Consider the following 8,143-nt stretch of genomic DNA (forward strand, 5'->3'; position numbering starts at 1 on the left):
ACAGTTACTTGGATGGTGTGGGGAGTGCATATCATTTAACTGTTTCTTAAATGTGATATAGCTCCTTTCAATTGCTGCGCGGCACCTTTAAATTGCCCGAATGTCTACGTATATAGAGATTTGTAATGGAGACCTTGGGCCTCATCACGACTTTGGCGGTAACCCTTAAATCTGGCGGTCGCGCTATTACCGCTGGATTTAAGGGTCCGCCAAATCAGGACTTTGGCGGATTTCGCCCCAGCTCTTGGCCGGCGGTAAGAGCGCGAATTTTCCCCATTGAGCCCAATGGGGAATGGGGCATTCCCGAATGGGCTCAATGGGGAATTACATTACAGCTGAACTCGTGATCCGGCGCTATTAGCGCCGGGGAGTTCGGTGGGAGGGCTAATACCGCCGGCAGTAATACCGCCGGCGTTACCGCCAAAGGCGTGATCAGGCCCTTTGTATGTAATAGGAGAATTACTGCTTTGGCATTTCCAATCTAGTTAATCACACCTGGGCTTCGTTCTAATAGGAAATGCATCAGGTAAACCAACTGTGGGTGGAATGTTCAATATGGCCCCCATAGACTATATAGAACATGGCGCCCAATGGTGCGACCTCTCTTGAGTGCTCTGAGACCTCATGATGTCTCTGTTGGCCGTAACCTGCTGGGTGCCTGGTCTTGGAAGAAAGAATAGATGTGAGGATGTCGTGTGGTGTCAAGTGCTCCAGGCTGGCCGTCCTTGGAGGGGAACTAAAATTGACACGACTATCCCTGTCCTCCAGTTGATTTCAATTGACCTCACCACCACAAGAGCCCTCACCCCCGGCTCATACAAAGACCAACAACACATATGCAAGAGCACTGCCTGGGCACTAATTGTATGCACAATCCCAGGGCAAAGTTTTTGTGGCTATTTTGTGCATTCGGAATGCTAAACTGCACCTTTACTGTTGTTGCAGGACGTCGCATACTGTCAGACGCTTGCTTTTCATATTGTATATGAAGGCTTTTTCTCGCTCAACTCATTGGCACTTTATGCCATATTCTATCACTAGCATTCACCTCAGAGTACCACACTATTTGAAAGAAACTTGCACCTGCCTGATGGGACAATGGTACGACGTCCTTTCATCGCCTGCAATTTAATCCCATGACATTTTAACGTGTATATTACAACAAATATGCTCATCGAATTTTTTAGTGGGGTGGGAAAGGGCAGATAAGGGCTTGGGGGTTAGGTAATAGCAAAAGATAAGTGGGGGAAGGGAGGATGGGGTAACTCCCCCAAAAAAACAAAAAAAACAAAGCGATGAGCGTTTTCGTTAGAATGTACACGTTAAAATGCCAGGGGATGAAATTGCAGGGCATGAAATGACATAGAACCGGGACAATGTGCCTCATTACGACCTTCGCGGAACGGGTTAACGGGCTACGCTAATGGAGGCGGACCCGTTAAACTCGTCCCGCGAAATTACGAGGTCCCCTCGCGGGACCCGGTAAGGCTTACCGAGTCCCGTGAGGGGAAGAGGGAGCTAACAACGGGCCGGTCGTAATTGGCCCGTTGTTAGCTCCCTCTCCCATTCCCATTGAGGCCTATGGGGGCTCAGATGGGAATGGGGAAGGTCGGGCCCGGGTTCCCAGAGGGAGGAATTACCGGGCCCTCCGAACTCAGAATGGCCCGGTAATTCCCCATTCTGGGAACCCCGTAAAGGAGCCCGGTTTGGCGGCAGCCATGGAGCTAAAAGCTCCATGGCTACCGCCAAACTCGTAATGAGGCCCAATGTGTCATCTTTTCTAAATTGGAAGCATTGACTTAACCTGTCACGTGTTATAAATGGAAAGAAGTGAACGAAGGTAGCCTTTGCCAGCCTTGATGAAGTTTACTTCCTCACCATGGCAGCTGATCTTCTTCTAGAACGTTTCCTCTTAAGACATATCACGATGAAGGTTCCGAGGCACTATTACTGCACCACCTAATAGCCTTCCCATGCTTTTGCTCTGATAAATCATCCACACAAGCTAATCAATCAAACAATAGTGTACATCTTTACAGCAAGACATTTTATGGAAAACACATTCAGTTTAATTATTAAATCCGAATGCCAGAGAAGGTGTGTATGTACAACCATTAAACATACATGGACAAAGTGTATTGTCCATAAAGGGTGTATTATTACACCCTTTATGGACAATAAAAGGCCCATACATTTCACAATCATTCAACAAACACCCATTAGCAATACTGGCATACAAAAATGATAATTGCAATATCACAAATAAATGCACAAGGGAGCTCTTGTTCGGATGGAACACTAGTGCCATCTTGGAAGGCACAGTAAGGCATAGAAGCAAAACCATGAGGCAGACGCGGATTGTAGCAGGAGAGGTCTGTTTATTGGGAGAAGACCCCCAGGCACAGCCGCACTGCCGCTGCTGGATCTGCTGGTTTCCAACTGCTCTCCCACATCGTTCGTAAATCCTAAGCGGCTCTTAAACGATGCAGGAAATCAATCCACAACACCTTTCCCCCGTGACAAACAAAGAGCGAAAAGCAAAACAAAGGAGGAAAATGGAAACGTAAACCAAGGAGGAGAAGGAGAAAGGAGTGGGGCAGAAAAAAAGGGGGGTGGGCATGGTAAATGATAGGGTGGTAAGCAGAATCAAACACACCAACAGAACCAAACGTGATATAATAACAGAAGTAATTCATGAACAAAATCAACTCTGACATTTGGGGCGATCTTCCTTCCCCTCTAAGACATATACTTGAATGTGGCACCAGGACCAGAATCATTTGAAGCAGTCTCATCAGACGACAGATCACTGCTTGGAGCACCTCTAACATTGGAAGAGCAGTGAACACGGTCATCAAAAGACCACTTCTTCTCATCGTTCAGTACCACGTTCTTCTTCCCTACACTTTCAACTCTCTGTGGGCTCCCATATTTGGATAAACTCTTAAGCACCTTCCTAGTGTATTTCACTCTGACCAAGTCCCCTTCCTTAAATGAAATGCCATGGGTCCCTCGGGTGTGAGCATAATGTTCTTTGTATTTAAGCTGCTTCTCTCTCACTTTCCTTAGCAAATCCTCTGTGTTCACAAGCTTGAGGTTCCTTGTTGATAGCCAAGCCAGACTCAAACTGCTGCACAGAGCTCTCACTTTCATCATAACGAGCGGTTCAACTCAAATGGAAGAATGAGGAGCTATTTGATCGGCTTTTAATGACTCCTTGAGGGTATCTCTCCATGGTAGTGAGTTTGCAAGTGGCAGCTGTATAAGCCCCTTCATGAACCCATTCATGCATTCTACCAAGCCATTCGTCATGTGGTGATAAAGTGAGGTGCGCGTTTGCAGTATCCCTCTATCTTTCATGAATACTTGCAACTCTTTGCAACAAATTGTGCACCATTGTCTGTGACTATCTCCCGGGATCTCCTTTTCCACTAAAAAATGGCTTCCAGAAATCTTTCAATCTTCAGATATGTCACTGATTCCTGCACAGCACACAACTTCACCCACTTGAAGGTGTAATCCATTAGCACAATGATGTAAACATTGTAGGCTTCGAACGTTTGAAAAGACCCTGCAATGTCAATCCCCAGTTTCTTCCAAACACAATCTGGGACCTGTATGGTTTGTAACAGCGTTATATTGGGCTTTTTGGACTTGTCACTGATGGCGCAGGCATGACAATTTTTCACAGGTTCTCCCACATTGCTCAACATTCCTGGCCACCAGTACATCTCCCTGAAGCGTCTCTTGACGAAGCTTCTTCCCAAGTGTCCAATACCCAGGATATTCTCTCTCAAGCCCATCGGTGGAATGATGCAATCTTCCCTCACCACACACAGTGAATTCTCCATGATCTCATCCTGTACCTGGCTGTATTTTGTAAGGCTACCTCCAATTTTGTTCCAACCCTCTCGAACAGCTCGGTGTAGTAATCCTTGCTCCGGGTCTTCAGCTGAAGCCCTAATGCAGTCATCTTTAGGAATTCTGGCTGAATTGGTGCAATGTTGTATGCACCCTTTTCCTCATCAATTGGGTCCCCCTCATTCTTGGCCACAGAAGTCTAGAAAAACAGCCACTCTCACATTCCCTGCACATGGGGTGTCCAGCATTTTAGCATTGTACTCCAAAATGTCTATCAACCACCTTTCTATCTTTAGAGACGCCAAGTGTGGAATTCATTATGTGTACCATAGGCTTATGGTCAGTATTCACAGTTAAAAGCAGGCCCCAGATGTGTGTCCTAAAGTGTTCTAAAATCCATTTAACCCCTTAGGCCTCTTTTTCAATGGTCAAATAATTCAACTCTGTATCCTTCAACACTCGAGAGGTGAATGCAATCATTACCACAGCACTCTCTTTAACTTGTTGCAGTACCACTCCCATACCTCGATTGCTACCGTCTACTGTGATGATACTGCTAGTGGTGTAACTGAATATACTAAGAGTGGGCGCTTCATTAACAGCTCTTTTAACTTCTTCCAATTCACTTTCACACTGCTCCGACCAACTGAACTTTGCACACTTCTTCATAAGACCTCTCATGTGTTGTGTCTTGTCAGTGAACTGTGGGATACATTTGGTGTAGTACTCTGCCATCCCTAATAAGGAGCATAACTGATCTTTGCTGACGGGAGGTGGCATGTTCAATATCATCTCAACAAGTTCCTTTTTGGGTTTAATCGCTTCACAATTGATCACGTTTTCCAGATATGCTACTTCACTCGCTTTAAATCTACACTTTTCAATCTTCAACGTGAGCACTTTCTCTTGAATAACTTGTAAAACACCCAGGATTTTTGTGTCATGGTACTCTTCAACGTGTGCGCAATGTGAATATCATCTTGGAAATGATAAACCCTTGTTAGGTCACCAAACAGTTGTTGCATAAGTCTTTGAAAAACTGCAGCTGTGGAGGCTAATTCAAAGGTATACGTTTGTATCCAAATGCTCCTAAGGGTGTGACAAATAAGGACAACCTGGTGGTAGGCAGACGATGGATCTAAAGTTGTGAAGTACTTTGCTGGCCTCATCGTAGTTAGCATCTCATTGATGTTGGGCAGTGGATGTCTATCAACCCACATGTTGAAATTTAGATGCCTGAGGTCTACGCACATCCTTATGGAATTGTCACTTGTCCACTCAATCACTATATGAACTAGTTGCTCTGATGACTCAATGGGTTCATTTGTGTCATGTTGACACAAATTGCCCAACCCCTTTTCCAGAGCATCCTTCGTGCCAATAGGTATGTTCCTGACCTTGTGTATCACTTGCTTTGCCCCCTCTTCAGCACAATGTGATGCTTACATCCCTTAAGCATTTCTATCTTGTCATTAAACATGAGGGGAAGGAGCCACCAGGGGGCGCTGAGATGTGCTGACGCTTCTCAGCCGATCACCTCACAGGGCGTCTTTTGTCGGTTCTGAGCCCCCCCCCCGTTTGGTTGGAGTCGAGTCCTGACCCCACCCTGGTGCTGTCTAACTAGTTGGTGCGTTGGAGGAGCGGAACCCCGGTATCTGGAGGTACTGGGAATCCTGAGATCGCAACTTTCCAAAGGGCGAGCGGCCAGATCCTGGAGCGTGTACCTGCTGTGGAGACCAGGCGCTACCGGGCCAGCAGTCGGTGGGGGAGGGGCGGCGGCCTGCTGAACGGCATCGCGGCCTGTGCTTGTGCCCCCCCATAGCTGCGGTGCTGTTGATCTGGGAGGCCCTGCGGGAGGCAACGGCTCGCGGAGCCGTGGATGAATGCCCCAGTGTACTGGAGGAAGGCGAGGAGCAGCACCCGAGGGCCGGGGAGGCGAAGTCCCTGTGGCGAAGGAGTGACTGTCCCCTGGAGGTGCGGACGGGGGGGCTGTCTCTGAATTCGCCCCGCGGCCGTGGTGTTGCCTGACTGGGAGGCCCCCCCCGGAGTGGAGCGGGTGGTCAGCCTTGGACTGGTGATCGGGGGTTTAGGCAAAAAGGTTAGCAGGAGTGGCCCGGAGACGGTGGGCTGAGCGGCAAGAGGTGGACGCTTTACTAGTGCCCGGGAGGGTGGGAGCGTGGCTATCAATTCTAATTAAATTACTCGTGGGGAGTGCTTGGAACAACTACTGCTCAGACACATGACCCCTAATGAAAGCGTTGAAAAATCGAGAGCAGCATTAGTAAAGACAACAGCACAGCTTACATAGCAGCCCACTTAATGATCCAAGGTGGAGAGCAATATTGACAATTACCACAAACCCAAGCTACTAAGGAAAAGCTTCTAGTGCTTTCAAACAGAACATTGGGATGTACATTATGTTGTATGATACCACCTATAGCCGATCACAGGTCCCTGTAACCCAAGGCACAACCTGTACCCAGTGTAACTAAGTCTCCTTACAAGTCACAGCGCCACAATGCCCCTGGGCTGCCTGCGCGCTATATAAATGTAATAAATAAATAAATAAGGCAGACATCAGCCGCCCCGAATATCTGAATACCAGGCCCCCCACTACATTAAGACTGTTCCCCGACGAAAAAAGTGTGCTGCTGATGGTGCGTGGCTGCGGCTTTCCAGCCAGGAGGGCTAATGCGCCTCAGTGATTAAGCAAGTGTTTCAGGGGGCACCGAAACTAACGCGCGAGCACTCCTCGACGAGGTTGGATAAAAAGGGGCCCTGAGCAACTACCGCCGTGTAGGTGTTGGAGGGACTGCGTATTGAGCCCCCGATCTGAGGGACTACGGAGCGCCGGGGGGCTCAGCGCTGTGTAGCCCGCCTTTGATGGGCTTTCTGAGGACTGTGCCCTTTGGCGCTGTTGGTAGGGTGTGGATCCCCCCTGGCTGTGGCTGTTTCTCTGCCAGCCTTTGCCTCTCTCTTCAATCATCTCCCCCTTTGCCCTTCTGGTGAGCTTTCTGTTAAAGGGCTGCGAGGGGGCTGGGTGTGTTGGGCGTTCCCTCGGCTGAAGACTGGTTCACACTCTGTGCAGCATCGAGGCCCCAGTTGTCCCCCCCCCTGGTCTTAGTGTGTTTGGGGGGGGGGGTAGCCTGCTTGTTTCTGCATTTCCTGGATCTCCCCCTGCGTGTGGTTTCTCCCACCACTGTGTAGCCTGAACGGGGGGACAGCACTGACATTCGTGGTGGACCATGCTGAGTCAGGTTGGGACTGTGAGGCCATCGGCGGGGGCTGTTGGCAAGAGGGGAGAATTGTACTGCTCGCCTCCCCCCTCCCTGGAAATTTGCTGTCTCCCTGGTCACCGGTTCCACCTGGTCTTGTATGGATGGAGTGAGGGCACTGCAGAGGTTTCGGTGGTCAACCCGGCTGCCTGAGACAGAACTAGTCATGCAAGATTCCGTCCAGAAGGAAGATTCTGAAACTCAGGCTATGAGTCGTAATATGGTAGCCCTGCTTGAGGGGATCCAGGGTTTCAGGGCGGACATTAGTAAGAGATTAGACTCTCTTGATAAGAAAGTGGATGATGTTGAAGAGCGTGTCCAGGCCCTTGAGGTTAACCAGACTTCTGCCGACCTCTTTGAAACCCAGTTTGACTTGCAGCTGGCGTAGTTGGAGAGGAGAGAGGAAAGGATCACGCTCAGGCTGGACGACCTGGAAAATCGGGAGCGCCGCTCGAACCTAAGATTTCTTGGTGTTCCGGGGCAGGAAGGAGAGACACAGGACGATATTGTATGAAAGGTTGAGGAAATTATAAATATCCTATTTGGTGGTGAGAATACCAATGTCCCTACGATTGATAGGGCCCATAGGGTGGGAGGTCGCCCACGCGGCCCTCTCTCTATCCTGGTGAAATTTCATTACTTTGTGGAAAAAAAACAAGATTCTTGAGTTAGCTCGTAAGAGGGGGCAGATCGATTGGAGCGGCGTCAAGATTTCCATTTACCAAGACCTTTCAGCGCTTACTCTTGCGTGCCGACGGCTGTGTGGACCCTTGACAAAATGGCTTCAGGCCAGGGGAGTTTGTTACAGGTGGGGTAACCCGTTCTCGCTCCTATTTGAACTCAATGGAGGTAAGTACTCCCTCACCTCGGAAGCCGACATTCGAAGAGCGATGGGTGAGCTGCTGGAAGATCCTTCTTCGGGGCAAGGTGGGGCGAATGTTGGCCTGGCGAGGGATCGTCAAAAGGAGCCTTTGGAGTTCCTGGGGCAGCAGCGAGTCCGAGGGCAT

The sequence above is a fragment of the Ambystoma mexicanum genome, chromosome 7q, assembly GCF_040938575.1.
Source record: "Ambystoma mexicanum isolate Mex_15411 chromosome 7q, UKY_AmexF1_1, whole genome shotgun sequence".
Classification (NCBI taxonomy): Eukaryota; Metazoa; Chordata; class Amphibia; order Caudata; family Ambystomatidae; genus Ambystoma; species Ambystoma mexicanum.